Source organism: Taudactylus pleione, unplaced genomic scaffold (assembly GCF_031769625.1).
Source record: "Taudactylus pleione unplaced genomic scaffold, aTauple2 ptg000545l, whole genome shotgun sequence".
Classification (NCBI taxonomy): domain Eukaryota; kingdom Metazoa; phylum Chordata; class Amphibia; order Anura; family Myobatrachidae; genus Taudactylus; species Taudactylus pleione.
The window spans coordinates 4,772,582-4,796,844 of NW_028284947.1; positions in this window are offsets into that span (position 1 = coordinate 4,772,582).

Consider the following 24,263-nt stretch of genomic DNA (forward strand, 5'->3'; position numbering starts at 1 on the left):
AATAACTTTAACAATACATTCTTGCATGACCACATGATTTTATATTTCATCATCTGATGGTACACTCTAATTCGGGGTTGTAATACAGTTCTTCCTTGACCCTGGTATCCATAATATCATTGCTTACCATCATCATCATCTGTTTCTCTGTTTGCCCTTGTGCATTTTCCACACTTCAAGACATTAGGAACATAAGCCAATTACTAAGATGACAATAAGTATGAGGATCAAGAGCTTACCCACAATAGTAACCAGTTCCTGGACCCACTCTCCTAGACCGGAGAACCATTTCACAGGGTTCATCCAAGAGAACCACTCTTCTATCTTTTCCTCTACTTCAGCCAGTGAAGCATTATGGATCTTTTGAAATTCCCATTTCAGCTTCAGAATTTCATCCATCATCTATCACCTCCTTGGGGTCACTAGTGTTATTTGTGATGTACGTACAACACCTGACACCAAACTGGGTGGTGAAGCTTACACAGTACCCAACAGTAACAGCTGTTAAATAATTTAACACTAGCCTATGTTGCACAAGTTCTTTCTTATAAGCTTGTAGCTCCTTGCCGGTATACCTGAACGTGTCATCATACATCTCGGTGATATTATCTATTAATTTAGCAAGATCTTGGATGTATTTAAAATTTAAAGTACCCCGAGCGATCCTGGTGGGATCTAGTGCTACTAAAATTTGGAAATCAGTTGTTTCGCTAATCAACTGTGTAGCTGCAAGTATGTCACCAGGTATCATGTTTCTTTTGTCACGGTGTTCATAATGCGTATGAAGATATGGAGATGGTGTGTTTTTATGGATACCAAGCATTTCATATGTGTAAGGGTCATAACCTCTGGAAGTACCCTTCCCAGATAACATAAACCTTCGGAACTCGGAGAAAGCCACTTATACGCTTTCCTTCCACATATAAAGCACGCATCATCTGGGAGTACATAAGGAATAGAATGCATCATTATCATTGGACACAATTCTCTGACATATAATCCTACCCCAGATTTTCCCATTTGACTAATACATGTTTAGGTTGTACAATAACTGCACAGTACCCTTCTGGTACTCTGCCAACCATTACCTTGGTGGAAGTAAGTGTATACTTATACCGTAAGTGTCTTCCACTGGTAATGTTGCGTATAGTCCACCATCTACTGGTTGATTATCTGCTCTGTGTGAAAAGGTCATTGTCTGATTGTTCCCGGACACCTCCCAATGTCCTGGTTTATTGGAATTGGTGATGTTTAAACATAACAGGGATCTATCTACCTGGTACGGGTGAAGTTTAAAATTTGGAGGTTTGGACTTAACGAATTTCCCATCCAGCGTTTTCCCCTTTTGTAATCCAAGAACCTCAGAGACATTTTACGGGAATGGTACTAAACCTACATTATGTTGTCCCTGAGGCACATGAGTGCAAACCCAACACACAGTCTGGTTTAAGACCTTACCCACTAAGGAATGGTAATCCTCTAAAGGATGCTCACCCAAATACAGGTCACTCTTGGACTTGCATCGCTGGATGCACTGCTCATCAATTAGGGATCCACAGTTTGCACACATACAGTATTCCTCAGACAATAGACCTTCACACTGACTCCGAGTTTCTGGGATAACAGATCTCTTAATTACTGTACTGAGTTTGGCCTGATAGCATCCTGGTGAATGTATTGCTCCTTCTCCCGACTCCACTCCATCGGTATCACCATCGACCTCTCCCTCCATCATCTGTCCACTGTTACAGAAACAGGACATCCCAAACCAAACAAGGATGATGAGAATTCTGGAAGAAAATAGGAACGCAAACCCAGCCCGCCATTCCATTGCTGGAATACTGGACTGTAAATTTCTCTAGCTCAGGTATCTCACTGCAGTCTTTAACTCTCCCGGAACAAGCTCGCAGTTGACAGGTCTGCATTACCTGCCTCGACTCTACCTTGTATCTCCACCATTTGGTTGACCTTTCTGCAGTGAGTGGAATGGACCCAGGTATATCTCTCTGCCACTTTCAAGGATGTTGTACTTGTCAGCAACACTTGATACAGACCTTCCCACCAATTTGTCAGATAACCTGAACGTAAGAAATTTCGAATCATAACAAATTCTCCAGGTTCAACATCATGACAGTTTGTTTCAGGCATATCAGGTGACAACAATTTTAATTTCTCCTGCTGATGAGATATTTTACCGTAACCTCATTATGACTTTTCAAATCGTCCTGTGGACTTACAATCAAGTGTGGTGGCTTCCCAAACAGTATTTCAAAGGGGGACAAATTAAGAGGAGCTCTAGGAGTGGTTCTTATGCTATAGAGGACGAGTGGTAAGGCTTCTGGCCACCCCAGTCCAGTCCAGTCTCTGCCATGGTCTTACTTAGTTTGTTCTTAATAGTACCATTTACACTCTCCACCTTGGCACTTGCTGGTGCACACCAATACGCCCTGGCCAACTTGCACATACCTTGCTTTCCTAGGTGAGTCAAACCGTGCGCTGCCTCAGCCAAGGTTGGGTAATATGCCTTGGGTGCAACAGGCCTACCTTGTCCATCTCTCCAAAGTCTAGAGGACTCTTGGACACATCCCTTTGATCTCCAGACTGCCTTTTCCTGTATGGAGCACAAATTTTGCATCTCAATTAATTTCTGCGCATCAATTGCTTGGAAAACCATAATTTGATTAATTGGCATGTTCACTCTTAAACCTGCTGCCCATTTGGCAGCTTCGTCTGCTCTGTTATTACCCAGTGACTGGGTCTTCCTCGCATGTGTGGGCTTTACACTTAATGATGGCTACTGCCTTTGGTTTTTGAATTGTTGTCAACAGTCCTTTTATGTGGTATGAGTGCGCGTCTGGTGTGCCTGCTGCTGTCATAAAATTTCTCAGACGCCAAAGAGCTCCAAAATCATGCACTACCCAGAAGGCGTACCTGGAGTCAGTGTAGATGTTAGCTGACTTACCTTCTGCCAGTTCACACGCTCTCCTTAATGCCACCAGCTCAGCTACTTGTGCTGAGTGAGGTGGACCAAGTGGTTCAGCTTCTTCAACATCTTCATCATTTACAACAGCATAACCTGTGGATAATCCACCTGTTTGTCTAAGACAACTCCCATCCGTGTAAAACATCAAATCTACATTTTCTAAGGGTATATCACGTATGTCTGGTCTTGCAGTAAAGGTCTGATTAAAATATTCCATACAATCATGTGTATCAGTATACCTGCAAAACTCACCTTCAGCCACTGGCTCACCTCTCTCCACCCTTTGTGCCTTCCTAGGCACATATGGTAAGTATGTTGCTGGATTTAAAGTGTTACAATGTTTAATGGTGATATTTGCAGGTGCCATTAACGCTAATTCCCATTTTGTGAACCTAGCTGAAGAAACATGTCTAGTTTGGGCAGAAGTTAGTAAAGTAGATACAGCATGGGTTGTAAAAACAACCATATCATGACCTAATACTACATCCTCACTCTTATTTACCAAAAGGGCGGTCGCTGCTACACTTCTTAAACATGTTGGGAGTGATCTTGCCACAATGTCCAATTGGGCACTGTAGTATACTACAGGTCTGCTAGCGTCACCATGTTTTTGTGTGAGGACACCTGCCACGCAGCCATCAGCTTCCGTACAATATAACTCAAAGGGTTTTTCATAATCTGGTATTCCCAGGGCAGGTGCTCTTGTCAGACTATCCTTAAGGTTAAGGAAAGCCTGCTCTGTCTCCTCAGTGTGTGTGACACGATCGGGTTTTGAGGATGAAACTAACTCCTGGAATGATAATGCCAAAATAGAAAAACCTGGGATCCACATTCTGCAGTATCCACATATTCCCAAGAAGGTATGGATTTGCTGTTGGTTTTGCAGCAGTGTCATGGTTTGTATGGCCTGTATTCTGTCAGTTGTCAAATGCCTAATGGAGCGTACACACGGTCAGATTTGTCAGACTTGTCAGATTTGTCAGATGAACGACTGAACGATTAAACGATTTGAACGATTTGGACGATTTGACCAAAGTTTTGAACGATTTGGACGATTTGAACGATTGAACGATTTTTACCTGCATTAAAATGAATGGAATCGTCCAAGTCTGACTGCAAACCCATCAGATGTCAGATATCGTTATCTGACAAACGGGAACGCGCATCGTTGATCGTCCATCGTTCAGGCATGTCAGATATGAACGATTTTTCATCAGATATGAACGACTGAACGATTTTTAAATCGTTATCTTCCATATCTGAAGAAAAAATCTGATCGTGTGTATGCACCATTAGCCCCTGGGTTAGACAGTGTCCCAAATATTTGACCCTAGTCTGGCATGGCTGTAATTTGTCCTTTGCAACCTTGTTCCCTGTTTGTGAGAGATGAAGTAACAACAGTTTAGTATAATTTAAACATGGCATAAACAAATCAGAGCATAACAATAAATTGTCTACATATTGAATTAAAACAGATCCATTAGCAGGTTGAAAAGATTGCAAACAGTCGAGTAAGGCCTGAGAGAAAATACTGGGGCTATCTATGAAGCCCTGGGGAAATCGTGTCCATGTGTATTGTACCCCTTTGTATGTGACTGCGAATAGATACTGACAGTCAGAGTGAAGAGGGACAGAGAAGAATGCAGAACACAGGTCAATGACCGTGAAATGGTGTGCGGATGGTGGAATCTGCATAAGGATGACAGCTGGATTTGGCACTACGGTGAATTGGCTCTCAACTACTTTATTAACCCCTCTAAGGTCCTGTACTAATCTATAGCCCCTACTCCCAGCCTTCTTCACTGGAAAAATGGGATTATTGGCTACACTTGCTGTATGGACTAAAATTCCCTGTTGCAATAACCGCTCAATTATGGGATAAACCCCTATCTCTACTTCTGGTTTTAACGGGTACTGGGGAATTTTTGGAGCTTGCCTACCACCTTTTAGATTTACCATTACGGGAGCTACATTTGCCATCAATCCAGTGTCCTGTCCATCTTTGGTCCAGAGGGACTCTGGTATTTGTAACAACATTTCCTTTACCTGGTGTGAAATTTGCTCTAGAATGGTAGAGTGCAACATTAGTCTTTGTGGGGTGTCCAATATATCCCTTACCTCATGCACAACCTTCTCTGGGATATCTAGGCATATAGCATCAGGGGTACAGTAAATGCCACATCACATTTTACACAACAAATCCCTTCCCAGTAGATTAGTAGGAGCCGCTGCTGCCAAGAGAAAATAATGTTTGGTTTGCAATGGTCTGATAGTAACCTCTGCGGATTTGGTTACTCCCTTGGCTGTTATGGTCTTGTTAGTAACCTGAAAATTTAATGGAGAATTTATCACTGACCTGGTCTCCCCTGTGTCTACAAGAAAAGTATGTTTAGTACCAGCTATATCAACTGTCATTGTAGGTTCTTCCCTAGTATTTTCAGGTAACCTGACTGGCTGTACACTACAGGTATGACCTGACCGAAAGCACTGACTATCTTCTTCCAGTAAAACATTTATTGCCACTATGTGTGCTGGTGACTGTTGGAAATGTCCTGACTTCTGTGGGTGTTTAGGTGCCCCCTGGTAAGGTGGCTCCCTCCTCTTCTCCCTGCAGTTTCTACTTATGTGTCCTATCTGATTACAGTTATAACACTTTCGTGAATATGTGTTTAAAGGTTGTTGTTGTGTGGGTTGGGGTACATGAAGAGTTTAAGGCTGTGTATGGTATGTGTGTTGAGGCAAGGTATGTTGATACGTGTTTTGTTGCTGATGTGTGTGTGGCTGCGCAGGATGGTATGTACTGAGAGCATGTAGTTGCGCAGGTGTACATGTCTTTTGTGGCTGTATATACATTGCTTCCAAAGCTTGAATGCTAGCAGCCATTAGCTTTTCGCTTTGCGTTTCTCTTTTACTGAGGATGTTTTTATCATGTTCAATAGCAGATTCCCTGAGAGCGTCTACCGTGATTCCCCTCCAGTTAGGCTGCGAGGTCTGAACCCTGGTCTTTAGGTTGTCTTTAAGACCATCCATAAGTACCGTGACTGCTACTTCCCTGTGGTGTGTGTTGTCTTTTATGTCTTCTATCTCAGTGTACTGGGTGATAGTCTGCAGTTCTCGGGTGAAATAATCTGTTGCAGACTCACTCTCCCTCTGTATAATGGTGAAAATTTTACTCCAGTTCACTACAACTGGAAAATATACGGCCAATTCTGTGACTATGCGGGCAATGTTATCTTGGTTTCTTTCATCAGTTAAGGGATTGTCTCCATCCAATACACAGGCCGTGATTAATCTTTTCACGTCGGTATTAGATGGAAGACATGCCCGTAATACCACTCACCAATCCCTGTTGGTTGGCTCGTGAGCATTACCGAGATCTTTAAAAAGTTTTTGGCATTTAGCTAATTCTTTTCCAGGGTCGGGAAAGTCTGACATTATAGAATGCAGCTCTGCTTTCGTCCATGGACAATGTATAGTTACATCCCTTGTAGGCACTACACCGTTTGCGTCTGGATTCCCATTGGGAACTGTTATTGTCCAGACAGGATGGACGCCTACCACATCGCTACCTTTGGCCTTGGGGGGTTCAGTCTACTACTGCTACGTATTATATTACTTCCACCAACCACAGCTGTCACTCCAGTTGGTGGTGCTACAGCTGATGGTATCACCTCTGCTGCTATACCTGGTGGGGTCACTCTCTGTGCTTACTGCGGTGGAATAACTAACATTTGAACAGCATGTGAAATGGCAGACACTACAACAGGTTCATCATCTGATTCATAAACATTTTCCTTATACTTACTCAAGTTCGGGTACAAGTTACTTGTTAAATTTTTATTATTTTTGGTATCAGCTGTACCTGAACCTTCAGCTGCATAGGGCAGCGGAGGTCTGCCTACGCTAATGCCTGCATCTTCGGCAAAGCTACCTTGCCGTGCATGCATGCTCCCTTGAAGCACGCACACGGCGCTATTTAGCATTGCGTGCGCGCTCCCTTGCGTCGTGAGCGCGACGCTATTTTGCATCGTGTGCACGGCACTAAGCCACATGTTCCCCTCATGTTGCCATAGTTTTAAAAATCATTATACTTTATTAGTTTCTTTAGAGATTTCACCACATAGGATATATCCCTAACATTATTCAACACCTCCCCATCAAAACTGCCAATTTTAAGAAAAGATTTCACACACACTCTGGTCATCTTAACCCATACATTACAGTACGCAGTTGCATATGCACCATATTTTGTATACATTATATGCCTTGCTGAACCTGTCGGTCCTTACAGCAGCACATTGTCCACCATACCCAGCGTCAGCCTGGCACCCATCTGGGAAAACGCTAAGCACTTTTCACTAGTATGTGGACCGGTGAACGATTCCCGAGAGCTACATTCACGCACTCCTTCTCTTGTGCACAACCGGCCCGATAAGCATTGCGGACAGTGTGCACAAGAGGAGCAGGATATTCCTATGCGATTATCCTGCTTTCAGACAGATCTCCGCAAAAGCTCTGTCTTGTCTTCTTCCCGTTATGTGCTACCAACCGCTGAGCGTTACTGCCAGCGCACACAACGAGGATCAAAATAATGCCTATGCACTTATTCTGACTCCAGACGAATCCACACAAGCTTCGTCTAAGCTTCCTTTTTGAGTACTTTCCACTGTTAGCATTTAAGAGTTCCAAAAACTCTCATCCTTTCCAGTGATTTTGTCCTCTACCCCCAGTCACAATCAACTGTGCCGGCCAACCGCAATGCCCAGAGCACCTAACTTATCAATGGACCTTTGCGACCACTATTTGAGGGACTAATTTTGAAAACCTACTTGTTTCCTCCAAGGTACAAAATCCCTGTCCTTGCTGCAATACACCTGCTATGTGTACACACCCAGTAGCTTTCTGCCACGTCAGACACCTACCAAGTCTTAAGGACCGACAAACTGTACCTAGTCCAATAGGAAGCACACAGTACTCCTATTCACATCACAAGCACACGTTCACTTTCAAACACCTTTTCTGCTCAGTAAAATAAAACTTTCCCCAGTATGGCAGCATGATTCAGAGACCTTAAACAATGCAATCACGCTATCAATACAACAATGTTATTTTACTGATTGTTTGAACTAGGGATGTGCAGGCTCGGTTCTACTCGGTTCCGTTCGGTTCTTTTTACCGGATCTTATTGGGTTTCAGCTGTCACGAGTTTTGGATAGCCAATAAGATTCGGTAAAAAGAACCGAACGGAACCGAGTAGAACCGAGCCTGCACATCCCTAGTTTGAACATATGGAAGCAATATAAGAAACACGTATACGCTATTGTGCAAGTCGCACTTTAGCGCCAAACCTAACAAAAGAAAAGAAACAGATTTTGTTTTCCTCCCGTCCCCAGGTCCTAGGCAGCGCCCCTTTGAAATCACACAATAACTGGTACCGGTTTCTTAACACTAGATGGTAGCAGGTTTCGAACACAGTGTGTTCTTCCTGCATATGGCGCCTTCCACACTTGTTGAGAAAGTGAGAGCCATGTTACCGTGTGAAATCGGGTAGCGTGACCTCCAAACTATGAGCCCCCAACTATGAATACTGTAATATTGTTACCCCTTAACGATACTGGATCAGAACCTCTATACACACCTTCCTATACCTTCTAATGTCCTGCCTATACCTTCTAATGTCCTGCCTATACCTTCTAAGGATGACGCTAATTTGCGTACGCAGTCATACCATAAATAAAGACTTAGACGTGGAATCTGTGGTTCCAAAGCACAAGTGATATTCAGGTAAAAGTTCAGACAGTTACACGCAATTTATCAAGACACAATTTAGGTGCAAAAGGAAATTATACAGACCACAAGTACAGTATACGTACGCAGGCGCTTCCAGACCCAGAGATAGGCATCAGCAAGAGACCTCTCGTCATTCAGCATTCAGCACGAAGACTCAGAACCAGCGTTCGTGCACTCATATTTATACCCCCCCAGAATATACAGGACAATAGGGACATTGGTTCTCAGGGGTGAAGCATCTGTTACAACACATTTAACAGGCTGGTTCAAACAGACTCTTCCTGCCTCTAACAGCTGGGGGTCTTCCTCTTCACGCCTCTCTTAGCATCCTAACAGTTGGAATGCATGATGCGATCTCCCCACCGATAACACCGGAATACTGTAAAAAGGATACGCATCAGTACAACTCCAAACATGACTTGTTTAGCATGTAAAATACCTTAGTTAGCAAATATCTTTATTTCTCAGCATTTAAACTAACTGAACCAACTTAAATAATATACTTTAGAGCTTATTGAACCTTATGTGTGAAAATGTAATGTATGGGTATTCAGGGTTTGAAATAAGGACGCTAGTTAACTTGGGGCAGATGCGCATGCATAAAGCTAATAAAACAGCGGTTTCATACAAAGTCCTATGCATTCGCTAATATGCGACTAGTTAACAGCGCAATGTGTGTATTAATGTGCGTATGGGAAATGATGAAAAATGCAATCGCATGGTGCTATTAGTATTATCACCACATGTACTAAAATGTGAGTTTATCTAAAATGGCGCTTAGGCGGTCATTCACAAAATGGCATCTTGCGATCTCATCTTCAAGATGGCATCTTCCGGCCAGTCGCAAGATGGCGTCGCCGCGAATAAAAATTTTAACCTGAACTTGTCTTAGCCAATTATTCAGCTTCGACACCCTAAATAATAGCAAGACGCTATTTAGCATTACCTGTCGCGCAATAAATAATTGCTTTCCAGCCCAACTGTGTTTCCAAAGCACAAAAAGTTCTTATTGCAACAAAAAGTAAGTTACACGCTATGATCTATCACAATTAGCGCAAAGACAATTAAATACAAAAGGTACAGCTTGATACATATGCATGCGCACCGGTCCCAGTAATCAGTCGTCACTCCAGAAGCCTGTTGTCATCCAAGAAGAATGGCTACTGACTGGGACTGGGACACAGGTTATATACCCTAACAGATCATGATAACAACAATGTAGACAGACAAACATAATTCCATTGGTTTTTGCTCTTGGTCTTTGTAGTACGCTGTAGTTCATAGAACAGTTCACTAAGGGTATGTCCCAATTCTCCACAGTCTATGAGATTACATTGTCTTTCTTTAATTGGTTTAAGACACTACATACAGAGTATACATTCTAAGCAATAATTTCCTATGACCCATAACCATCAAACGTAAGATGTGACTCCCTCACTGATAGACTCGAATATCTGGAAATAAACAGGGTGTCAGTATAGTACCAAACATGCCATGTCTACCATGTTGTATACCTTAAATATCATATACATACAATTTACAACATAATTATATGCTACTAAAACCTCTAATATTATGTAAAGGAACCTTTTATGAGTGAGTGTATATTTATGATTATATGTAAGTATGCGTTGTGCGTCTACACGTAGCATAAAAGGTGCGCTGTGTGCAGGGATTGTGTACAGCGCAAACATGTGCTGTGTGTGTGTTTATATTTACAATAGCAACTGTGTTTATGTGTGCACACATTGTGGATACACATGCGATCGTTTAAGTGTATGTATATATATATATGTATATATGTGTGTGTGCAAATGTACATTAGTATCATGGTTTTATATATATATATATATATATATATATATATATATATACATATATTAATATCAGGGGTGTGCATCGGCCACTTTTCGTGTTTTGTGTTTTGGTTTTTAATCTGGATCTTTCTTCATGTTTTGGATCTAGATTGGTTTTGCCAAAACCACCCTTCCGTGTTTTGGGTTCTGGGTTTTGTGTTTTGGATCTGTATTTTTTTTTAAAAAAGCATAAAACAGCTAAAATCACAGAATTTGTGGGTTTTTCTGCTCCTATGCTATTATTAACCTCAATAACCTTAATTTCCACTCATTTCCAGTCTATTCTGAACACCTCACACCTCACAATAGTGTTTTTATGTCCAAAAGGTTGCACCGAGGTAGCTGAATGACTATGCTAAGCGACACGAGTGGGCGGCACAAACATGTGGACCATCTAGGAGTGACACTGCAGTGGCAGACAGGATGGCAGTTTGAAAAACTAGGCCCCAAACAGTACATAATGCAAAGAAAACAAGAGGTGCAAGATGGAATTGTCCTTGGGCCCTCCCATCCACCCTTATGTTGTATAAACAGGACATGCACACTTTAACAAACCAATCATTTCAGCGCCAGGGTCTGCCACACTGAAATGATTGGTTCGTTCATCCACCGATTCCTCACCCTCTTCAGTGTTGTGTACATCCTTCACCTCACAGAGTATTAATTCGTCCTCGCTGGAATCCACCACCACAGGTCCCTCTGTACGTCCTGGAGGCTGGTCTCCCTGGAAGAGTTGATAATTCATTTTTATGAACATCATCTTCTCCACATTTTGTGGAAGCAACCTCCTACGCCTTTCGCTGACAAGGTTCCCGGCTGCACTAAACACTCTTTCGGAGTACACACTGGAGGGGGGCAACTCAGGTAAAATAGAGCCAGTTTGTACAGGGGCCTCCAAATTGCCTCTTTTTCCTGCCAGTAGAGGTACGGACTGTCTGACATGCCTACTTGGATGCTGTCACCGATGTAATCCTCCACCATTCTGTCAATGGTGACAGTATCATATGCAGTGACAGTAGACATGTCAGAAATTGTTGCCAGGTCCTTCAGTCTGGACCAGATGTCCAAACTTGGTCCTGCCTGCCCTGCATCACCGCCAGCGGGTTGCTTAGGATACCTAAGTTTTTTCCTGGCAGCCCCAGTTGCGGGAGAAAATGAAGAAGGAGCTGTTGACGTGTCACGTTCCGCTTCAGCTAACAGTGTTTTCACCAGCAGGTCTTTGCACCTCTGCAGGCTTGTGTCGGCCGGAAAGAGAGACACCACATAGGCTTTAAACCTAGGATCGAGCACGGTGGCCAAAATGTAGTGGTCTGATTCCAACAGATTGACCACCCTGGAATCCTGGAAAAGCGAATGAAGGGCTTCATCCACAAGTCCCACATGCCAAGCACAATCGCTCCATCTTAGCTCCTCCTTCACTTTCTCCAGCTGCTTCTGCAAAAGCCTGATGAGGGGAATGACCTGACTCAAGCTGGCAGTGTCTGAACTGACTTCACGTGTGGCAAGTTCGATGGGCTGGAGAACCTTGCACAACATGGAAATCATTCTCCACTGCGCTTGAGTCAGGTGCATACCCCCTCCTTTGCCTATGTCACAGGTGGATGTATAGGCTTGAATGGCCTTTTGCTGCTGCTCCATCCTCTGAAGCACATAGAGGGTTGAGTTCCACCGCGTCACAACCTCTTGCATCAGGTGATGGCGGGGCAGGTTCAAGAGTGTTTGCTGGCACTCTAGTCTTCGGCAACAGTCGCTGAATGGCGAAAGTGGCCAGAAATTTTTCGGCCACCCAAAGCATCTCCTGTACGCCCCTGTCGCTATTCAGAAAATTCTGCACCACCAAGTTTATTGTGTGAGCAAAACATGGGACATGCTGGAATTTGCCCAGATGTAATGCCCTGACAATATTGGTGGCATTGTCAGATATCACAATTCCCCAGGAGAGTCTAAGTGGGGTAAGCCACTGGGCGATGATTTCCCTCAGTTTCTCTACGAGGTTGTCGGTGGTGTGCCTCTTACTGAAACCGATGATACACAGCGTAGCCTACCTTGGAACGAGCTGGCGTTTCTGAGATGCTGCTACTGGTGACGCTGCTGTTGTTGCTGCGTAAGGTGATACAGTGGGCTGTCACAGTCATATAGTCCTTAGTCTGCCCTGTTCCACTTGTCCACATGTCCGTGGTTAAGTGGACATTTGGTACAACTGCATTTTTCAGGACACTGAGGACGCTTTTTCTGAAGTTTCTGTACAGTCTCGGTATCGCCTGCCTAGTGAAGTGGAATCTAGACGGGATTTGGAACCGGGGACACACTACCTCCATCAATTGTCTAAATCCCACTGCACTAATGGCGGATACCGGACGCATGTCTAACACCAACATAGCAGTCAAGGCCTCAGTTATACGTTTTGCTTCAGGATGACTGCTGTCATACTTCATCCTCCTCGCTAAGAACTGCTGGAGGGTCAATTGTTTAGTAAAAATAGTGGTGTTCCTACTTCCTCTCTCGGATGATGAACGACTCCCAGCAGCAACAGCAGTAGCGGCAGCAGTAGGCGTGCCAGTGACATGGCCTGCAGGACTACTTCCGATCCTGGCTAAGAAGGAAATTGACGAGGAGGGAGTTGACGGTGTGGTTTGCAGGCGCTTGGATACAACAGGACAAAGGGATTTAGGTGTACCTGGACAGCTTACGGTCTTAGCCAAAGTTTCTGAACTTGACAGTAACTTTTTATGAACGCGCTGCAGGTGACGTATAAGGGAGGATGTTCCTAGGTGGTTAACGTCCCTACCCCTACTTATTTCACCTTTACATATGGTACATATGGCAAGACAGTTATTGTCCGGATTTGGATAGAAATATTGCAAGACCAGGCATGACAGTGATGGGCTTTTTCATCCCACGGACAACAACTGTCTCCCCCGGAGCCTGATTTAAATAAACCACATCACCATCAGAATCCTCCTCACCAACTTCCTCCTCAGCGCCAGCTACACCAGTATCCTCATCCTGTTGTACTTCAACAGTGACATCTTCAATTTGCAAATCAGCAAGTGGACTGTGAGTGCTCCTTTCAGCACTTGCAGAGGGCGCGCAAATGGTGGAAAGAGCCACCTCTTCCCATCCAGTGCTGGGAAGGTCAGGCATCGCAACCGCCACCACACTTGGACTGTCCTTGGGGATTTGTGGTATCTTCTTAGAACGCACAGTTCTTCGCTGTGCTTTTGCCAGCTTAACTCGTTTGATTTTTTTAGCGGGATGAGGGCTTCCATCTGGTCATGAACATAGGGATAGACCTTAGCCGTTGCTTGCAACTCCGTGTCGTAAATGGCATATTAGCAAGTTTACGTTTCTCCTCAGATGATTTAAATGTTTTTTTCAAGGTCATTTTCCTGAACTTTGTCATTTGGGATTGTATATGCCCTCTACTATGACATTGGGCATCAGCCTTGGCAGACGACGTTGATGGCATGTTTTCGTCTATGTCATGACTGGTGGCAGCAGCTACAGCACTAGGAGGAAGTGGTTCTTGATCTTTCCCTATTTTATTTTTATCTGAGAAAGTTTGGTCCTCCATTTATGTGATATTGATATATACGTGCGGCTAAGGCGCACACAAACACAGAAAATAATGTTTTATTATTGTTGGAGACTAGTGCACTTTGTGGGTTACACCACCCTTTAAGAAATAAGCCAGCCGGCTCTTTACTTATGGGACACAGGCGCACACTTGGCGCTGCTCCTTGGTTGATGCACGTGCAGCTACAGTGCACACAATTCACAAAGACAGAAAAAAAGAAGAATTTTTTATTTTTTGTGGAGCGCACTATGAGGGTTACACCACCCTTTAACAGACAGACGCAAGCTTGGCGCGTACAGTGCAGACAATTCACAAGCACAGAAGAAAATATTTTATATTTGTTGGAGTGCACTTTGGGGGTTACACCACCCTTTAACAGACAGATGCACGCTTGGCGCTGCTGCTGCTTTGAGGATGCACGTACAGTGCACACAATTCACAAACACAGATAAAAAAATATATTTTTTTGAGTGCACTTTGGGAGTTATAGCACCCTTTAACGAACAAGCCAGCCGGCCCTTTACTTATGGGACACAGGCACACGCTTGGCGCTGCTCCTTTGTTGATGCACGTGCAGCCACAGTGCACACAATTCACAAACACAGAAAATATTTTTTTATTTTGTTTGGAGTGCACTTTGGGGGTTACACCACCCTTTAACAGATGAGCCAGCCGGCCCTTTACTTATGACACAGGCACACGCTTGGCACTACTTTGTTGATGCACGTGCGGCTTCTGCGCACACAATTCACAAACACAGAAAAAATATATTTTTTTTTGCACTTGGGGGGAGCACCCCTAATGGACAGAGCACCCCCTGGACAACACTACAGCACCCCTTTAGGACTGGGACACTGCACAAGACTTTGGAGTGGACACAGCCCCTATGGACAACTGACTGCACAACACAGCCCAGCCAGCCCCTATGGACTTTGGAGGAGTGGACACAGCCCCTATGAACAACAGCAGCACAGCACAACACAGCCAGCCCCTATGTACTTTGGAGGAGTGGACACAGCCCCTATGGACAACAGCAGCACAGCACAACACAGCCAGCCCCTATGGACTTTGGAGGAGTGGACAGCCCCTATGGACAACAGCATCACAGCGCAGCATAGCACAGCACAACACCACACTGCACTACACTACACTACACAGCCCAGCCAGCCCTAACTCCCACCCTCAATCTTCACTGTCCACAGCCGAGTGAGAAAATGGCGCCGACGCGGGTACCTTATATAGAATCCAAAACCCGCAAGACCCGGAAGGCGGGATGATGACGTTTTGCCTCGATTTCAGATCCGAGTCAGGCGGGAAAAGTCGAGCCTGACTCGGATCGGCTTCGGATTGGGGAGGGGGCTCGGGGGGGGTTCGGATTTCAGAAATCCGAACACGCTCACCCCTAATTTTATATATATATATATATATATATATATATATATATATAGCTTTATCCAGTAACTGGTATTATTGATATTACTACTGTCTGAAGTAAGGGTCTGATTCAGACCCGGTCATAAGCGTCCGCACGCTCGCTCTGAGTGATGGTCGTACAACTGCGCATGCGTATGGTTCGCAATGCGCGTGCGCAAACCAGTCATGGCGGTCGGAAATCGTGCGCTCGTAAAACACAGGGGGGCTGATATTTTGAGTGACAGAATGTGCCGTTTGTGGGTGGTAACAGGGGAAGGTGCTTGAAAATGGGGGAGTGGTTTTGCGAATGCAGGCGTGCCCAACGGTCAAAACGGCGTTTAATGGGATTGCATAATTAGCAAAGGAGCATCATCGATCTCGTCACTTGGTTGTCTTTTAGCCTGAACTGCTCGCAGTGATTACGGGAAGTAATTCCTACCTCAAGCGCTGCGAGCAGTTCAGATGCCGTTCGATGTTCCCGATTAATCTAATAAAAACAGGAGATGACGTGATTTGCGAACGGCAAAGGGGCGTCTTGAAAAAATAGCGAGCGCATTTAGCGGACACTCGCACAGACATAGAGGCGTCCTCACACCGCAAAGAGCGAGCGCTCAATTTAAATATCCGCCTCCTTTTTGAGATCGAGCAGCCGCAAATAGCGTCCAGGTCTGAATCAGGCCCTAAGTTCAAAAGTGACAGACAATGGAGTTGTTCTGATCAGAGATGGCCAGCAGATACTTGATGGAATCACAATGTAATCAATGGCCTCTCTCCAGCCTATTTGGAAGGTAAATGCTAGTTCCTTTAGGCATACAATGATAGTCAGCCTTAAATATAATGATTCATTCAAAACACTCGTCTGCACCTCACAGTATGTGTGTTTTTCAATTACTAGTCACAGACATGTCCACAGGACTTGTCTCCCAACACTGACCAAACCTTGCATTTTTAAATATTTATAAAGTCTTTAAATACATATGTGTATCCATGCGCATTTATTATGTAAAGACTTTATCAGTGTGCAATAACACGGCAGATGTACACAACGCTAAATCGCACCATATACAATGATATTATACTGACTACGCCAGATGGCGTCGTGCAGACAATGCAAACATGGCTTATTCAGATATTTTCAAAGATCTGATCTCAGCCAATCATCCAGCTTTGACAATATATATACACATAGAGATTCCGCACTCACATCCATAAAGCAGCAGCTTCGCAGGGTGCTCCACTAGGGAGAGAGCATGTAGTTCTCCAAGTATATATCCAAAAAACTGTCTGTTTAACCAGAGAGAGGGCACTCACCACCTATCAGTAGAAAAGATCATCCATATTTATTAATATTCCAATATTACCAAATGTAATCTAATCAACATTTCGAACCCAAAGGGTCATTCTCAAGACAAGTCAGCATCACAGCAAGGCAACCAGTGTACTGTGTACTTGTCTTGAGAATGACCCTTTGGGGTCGAAACGTCGTTTAGATTACATTTGGTAATTTTGGAATATTAATAAATATGGTTGATCTTTTCTACTGATAGGTGGTGAGTGCCCTCTCTTTGGCGAAAAACAGACAGTTTTCTGGATATATATATATATATATATATATATATATATTTATATATATTAGAATTACAATTATATGTATTTTACTTTAAGAACCGAAAAGTAAACTATACCAAAATGAATGTGTCAGGAAGAATATTTACACTTTCCTGTAGAGGTTATTAAAGTAGGAAGGGGGGGATTCAAACAAAATTTGCATTGTACTGCATTTTTAGGGGGAAGGAAAACACTTCTTGTAAAACTAATTTTTTAAAAACATTTTGAATGCAACCCTTTTAATCGATATTGTTTCACATAAATTTACAATAGAAACACATTTCAAGAGAAAAAAAACCTCTTTTTCGCTAATTATGCAGATATCATTAAACTTCTTTAAATATTTATAGACATATGAGTAAAAATGAATATTCGGTGTAAATTCCTCCCTACTGTTAGCTATATGAGATCCTATGCAGGAATTACATTATAATTAGATATTACGCTTTTTTATGAAGATGTTTTGCCCAATTATTGAAACCTTTCCTTTGGATTATCCTATACAAGTCTACAGGCTAGATTTACAAAGCAGCAGCTGAGGTTTGTTGGTGGGCTTGACCACAAACTTTAAAACGGGAATAATATTAAATGTAAAACCTGGAGCATTTAGCATGTATTATTAAAATCTGTTGTATTATTTAAAGATCCTTTGTTCATATTTGGTACTTCCATTGGGTCTCTAGACCCCTCAGCTTGCTCACAATTACTTCAAATAAGTCTATATATACAGTATATATATATGTCTCATTAGTCTATGTACACCAAATATGTAGTCCTGTCCCAATAAGGGACAAACTTCACCAATGTATCTAGTTCCAAAAAGTTAAGCTTCATATGGCACTAGCCGCTGATCTTCAGGTCCCTCTCCTACAACCGTTTATCGGAGTCACTGTCCCCAACATTACTTAATTGGTAAATTGGCCTATCAATTAATCTATTGTCACTGAAAATAATAGTGACAACGTATGTTGTTTATTGGGATTTTTAGGTGGACTTATAAATAGGTTCTTAAGAGGTTTTCTGCCTCTGGGTTTTTTTTAAAATAATTTTTATTTTATTCCTCAAAATAGCCTTATATTACCATTCATGTTATTGTACTGGTTTACACATATTCACCGCTGCTGGGAGATTATTACAAGGATCTCTAATCCTTTCTGTAAATAAATGTTCTTTTCCTCTTGTCTTTTGGATCCCCCCCTTCACTCCTCTACTACAGTTTCAGACTATGAGGCCTATTTATTAAGCTCAATACTGCAATTAATCTTCAGATCATGGACATTTTGGGAGGATTGCATATCTAAGTGCTTCTGTTTCCACTTTTAGAAGCAGTTCCCATGAGGACAGCGAAAAAAAAAAATCAACCTCAACTTAACTTAGCATGCCGCGAGGTGTAGAGATGTTGGTTCCTTTGGCAATCCTCCTTTTGGAACTACATGCCCCATAAGGCTGTGGGGTGGTTTGTTCAGCAACAAGCAGGAAACGCTGAAGAAGCCTGCAAATCAGAGAAGACGGGGTTATGTGCGGCACTGTGCAGAGGAGGAGAAGTAGTAAGCGGATAGGACTGTTGCCTTTAGAGACAAATTATCTGGAGTGGCGAGTTCTTTAGAGGTGGGCATTTTGAAAAGACACCACGGCCTAAGTGAAGAGGTCCTCACCAGTGTGTTTGGGGAGAAGAGTACACGCTGCTGCAGAGCCTACTGTGAAAGCACTTAGTGGGAAATGCCCACCGGCTGCGGCTCTAAGCAGACACTTTGCACAAACAGTTGCACCAACAGCATCATCAGACACACATCAGTTGCACCATCGGACATTAGAGCAGCCATATGGTTGCGCAGAATGTCAGTCGGAACATAGCCGATGGTGCCAATGCAACTGCGAAAAAGGATGCATTCGCTCGCCGTTACCTCCCAGGAACGCCCACCGAAATTGCCCCTCTCTGCAACAATATTGGTTCTGCTACCGTCAGGACACATACGCAGTGCGACTCAGATGCATGCACAGTACAAAAAACATCGGACAATGGCGCAAACATTGGCACTGCATCTACCTCTGAATCAGGCTCAGTATACATTGTTCCTGAGGCATCAGGTGCACATGTTAGGCTATAATTGCTGCTATTGTACTTATGTATCCTCCTATCTTACTGCCAGAACCATAGCAACTCCTATCTGCACTGCCTGTAGAGAGTATACAGAAGCCAATTGTTGGAGAGTCCTCTGATGCTGCAGAAATCTTGAGCAGGGTGACCTGGCATTTGTAGTGCCACAAGCAGAGACAAGTGTCCGCTGATCTACATTCAAGTCATCAGTTATACCCTATCATGTGGACAACAGATAGATCTACTAAGCTCTGAAAAGTGATAAACTGGATTGATAAACCACCAGCCAATCAGCTCCCAACTGTCATTTTTTTCATACAGTCTGTAACATGGCAGTTAGGAGCTGAGTGGCTGGCCGTTTATCACTCTCCACTTTATCTCTTTTCAGAGCTCAGTACTTCTCCCCCCCAGATGAGACTTGACCAATATAGTGACTTTTATTCCAATATTGCAAAAGACTGTTAATGAACAATAATATCATAGTACATAATGATTTATATTATCAATCTTTGTGGCTGCCGATATTCCCTCAATTCATAGTGATTGATTTTGAGACCTTACTACATTGCATCAGCACCTCAGGGTGTTTAGTTAATCATACTTTATCATATCTTTGTCATATCTTTGACAAGTCTTTTGAGGCTGGTGTTATCTATTTGCAAACTGTACGCCTACTCCTAAATGCATGATTTCAAGTGTTAATTTATGGTGAAAATCTATTTATTTATATTTTCCCAAATTACCCATTCTTTCAATTAAAGTGTAAATTGTTGCAATTAATCTTGTGTGTATTTACTGTTCTGGGTTGGGATTCATTGCCTCTCTGTTGCAGTGTTGAGGAGGTGCTACAAAGAGTGCTGCTGAAACTTCAACCCTCCTCTCCTACCACAGTCAAGTAACAAAGAGCCTGTATTTCCCATCTCCAATAATATCTATAAATTTATTTGGGGTACCACAGCAATCCAAACATTGTCTACCAATGTGGTCTGGAATGTTATTAATATAAATTAACTAGCTGCTTTGTCTGATACAAGATTTGCACAAGTACAGTAGCTTCTTCAAGTACAGGGCAGCACAGACTGTGTAATGGTTAGCGTTACTGCCTCACAGCACTGAGGTTATGGGTTCAATTCCCACCACGGCCCTACCTGTGGAGTTTGTATATTCTCCCTGTGCTTGCGTGGGTTTCCTCCGGGTACTCCGGTTTCCTCCCACACTCCAAAAATATACTGGTACTGTAGGTTAATTGGCTCCCACCAAAAATTAACCCTAGTGTGTTTGTGTGTGCGTGTACATGTGGTAGGGAATATAGATTGTAAGCTCCACTGGGGTAGGGACTGATGTGAATGCCCAGATCTTCTCTGTAAAGGGCTGCGGAATATGTGTGCACTATATAAATAACTGGTAATAAATAAATAAAAATAAGCTTCTGTTTTTACCATTTCTCACTGTTTTTTAATCATATTAATGAACTTGTACCAGAACCAAAGAAAAATACAGTATAATACATGTAGCTCCCTATCCATCTTTGAGATGATGGAAATGCAAACACTCATGCCCCAGCCTCTGGAGATCTGGCTTAGTCCTTCCATCCTAAGTTAGTGAGAGGATAACCAAAGAGGTGCAAGGAGAGAGGCAGGTTTAGTAACAAATGAACCGATGACAAAAGGGAAGGGCACCAGCCCATCTTCCTGCGGAAGTAAAACATCACTATTATTATATACTTTCCTATACACTCTCCAGGTGCCTCTCAGAGCAGATATCCATGCTCCTGTATACTCGGCTCATTGAAAAGTCAGAACAAATTGGGGGGAGAGGGAAAAGGAATGAGGCTGCACATGAGATTGTCTGGTCACAATAGGAGTATTGGTAAATAAATCGATCAAATCCACTACTGTGGCGATTATCACCTCTAGGTCCAAAAGTACATTAATGTGACATACAAATCATATTATACAATATGGAATAAAGGGAAGAGAAGAAAGGGGGTTGTGCTACAGTAGGGGCACACTCCTGGATCGATTGAGCAGATAAAATATAACTTTGAATTAAGCAATTTTAAACAATAGTATATGTGTTATTGAACTACTGACACAAGGTAACAAAATTCTCTGAGTTCAATGGCAATCAGAGACTTAGTACAATAAATATTAAGCAATCAACAAATATTAGTTAAAAAGATTGTGTATACTGTGAATAAACACTGACAAAATGTGATCCCCTCCCACTAGGGGTAAGAGAGTGTGAGGCCAAAATATGAACAAAATATAAATAAATAAACAAAAATGATAATTAGTGAATTAAAATAGGCACAGCTGTCTAATCATAATCAATTACTCAATATTTTACCCTATAGGCTCAACAACCTGGGAAACAGGATTATAATCATATAGTTTATGCTGTATCAGCCAATGTGTCAGATAAACAACACTTGAAAGAGTCACTTTTGTACCGTCAATTACACTTCTGAAAGAGACAGTGTTATACCCAAATATTGTGCATGAAGACCGTCGGCTGATATATTTGGAAGCAAATATATATATATATATATATTAGGGGTGAGCGGGTTCGGATTTCTGAAATCCGAACCCCCCCGAGCCCCCCCGATCCGAGGCCGATCCGAGTCAGGCTCGACTTTTCCCGCCTGACTCGGATCTGAAATCGAGGCAAAACGTCATCATCCCGCCTTCCGGGTCTCGCGGGTTTTGGATCCTATATAAGGTACCCGCGTCGGCGCCATTTTCTCACTCGGCTGTGGACAGTGAAGAGGGAGGGTGGGAGTTAGGGCTGGCTGGACTGTGTTGTGCAGTCCGTTCTCCATAGGGGCTGTGTCCACTCCAAAGTCCTGTGCAGTGTCCCAGTCCTAAAGGGGTGCTGTAGTGTTGTCCAGGGGTTGCTCTGTCGATCAGGGGTGCTCCCCCCAAGTGCTAAAAAAATAATATTTTTTCTGTGTTTGTGAATTGTGTGCGCAGTAGCCGCACGTACATCAACAAAGTAGTGCCAAGCGTGCACCTGTGTCATAAGTAAAGGGCCGGCTGGCTTGACTGTTAAAGGGTGCTGTAACCCCCAAAGTACACTCCAAACCAAAAAAAAATATATTTTCTTTGTTTGTGAATTGTGTGCGCAGTAGCCGCACGTGCATCAACAAAGTAGTGCCAAGCGTGCGCCTGTGTCATAAGTAAAGGGCCGGCTGGCTTGACCGTTAAAGGGTGCTATAACCCCCAAAGTACACTCCAAACCACATAACAAAATATTTTTTCTGTGTTTGTGAATTGTGTGCGCAGTAGCCGCACGTGCATCAAGAAAGTAGTGCCAAGCGTGCGCCTGTGTCATAAGTAAAGGGCCGGCTGGCTTGACCATTAAAGGGTGCTGTAACCCCCAAAGTACACTCCAAACCAAAAATATATATATTTTCTGTGTTTGTGAATTGTGTGCGCAGTAGCCGCACGTGCATCAACAAAGTAGTGCCAAGCGTGCGCCTGTGTCATAAGTAAAGGGCCGGCTGGCTTGACCATTAAAGGGTGCTGTAACCCCCAAAGTACACTCCAGTCCAAACCAAAACAAAATATATTTTCTGTGTTCGTGAATTGTGTGCGCAGTAGCCGCACGTGCATCAACAAAGTAGTGCCAAGCGTGCGCCTGTGTCATAAGTAAAGGGCCGGCTGGCTTGACCATTAAAGGGTGCTGTAACCCCCAAAGTACACTCCAGTCCAAACCAAAACAAAATATATTTTCTGTGTTCGTGAATTGTGTGCGCAGTAGCCGCACGTGCATCAACAAAGTAGTGCCAAGCGTGCGCCTGTGTCATAAGTAAAGGGCCAGCTGGCTTGACCGTTAAAGGGTGCTGTAACCCCCAAAGTACACTCCAGTCCAAACCAAAAAAATATATATTTTCTGTGTTTGTGAATTGTGTGCGCAGTAGCCGCACGTGCATCAACAAAGTAGTGCCAAGCGTGCGCCTGTGTCATAAGTAAAGGGCCGGCTGGCTTGACCATTAAAGGGTGCTGTAACCCCCAAAGTACACTCCAGTCCAAACAAAAAAAAAAAATATTTTCTGTGTTTGTGAATTGTGTGCGCAGTAGCCGCACGTGCATCAACAAAATAGTGCCAAGCGTGCGCCTGTGTCATAAGTAAAGGGCCGGCTGGCTTGACCGTTAAAGGGTGCTGTAACCCCCAAAGTACATTCCAGTCCAAACCAAAAAAATATATATTTTCTGTGTTTGTGAATTGTGTGCGCAGTAGCCGCACGTGCATCAACAAAGTAGTGTCAAGCGTGCGCCTGTGTCATAAGTAAAGGGCCGGCTGGCTTGACCGTTAAAGGGTGCTGTAACCCCCAAAGTATACTCCAGTCCAAACCAAAAAAAAAATTATTTTCTGTGTTTGTGAATTGTGTGCGCAGTAGCCGCACGTGCATCAACAAAGTAGTGCCAAGCGTGCGCCTGTGTCCCATAAGTAAAGGGCCGGCTGGCTCATTTCTTAAAGGGTGGTGTAACCCACAAAGTGCACTACTCTCCAGCAAAAATAAAATAATATTTTCTGTGTTTGTGTGCGCCTTAGCCGCACGTATATATCAAATCGATATAACATAAATGGAGGACCAAACTTTCTCCGATAAAAATAAAATAGAGAAAGATCAAGAACCACTTCCTCCTAGTGCTGAAGCTGCTCCCACAAGTCATGACATAGACGATAACATGCCATCAACGTCGTCTGCCAAGGCCGATGCCCAATGTCATAGTAGAAGCCACATACAATCCCAAATGACAAAGTTCAGGAAAATGACCTTAAAAAAAACATTTAAATCATCTGAAGAGAAACGTAAACTTGCCAATATGCCATTTATGACACAGAGTGGCAAGGAACGGCTAAGGTCTTTCCCTATGACTAGTGTGTGTCATACTAGTATGACTAGTATGTTCATGACTAGTGGTTCAGCTT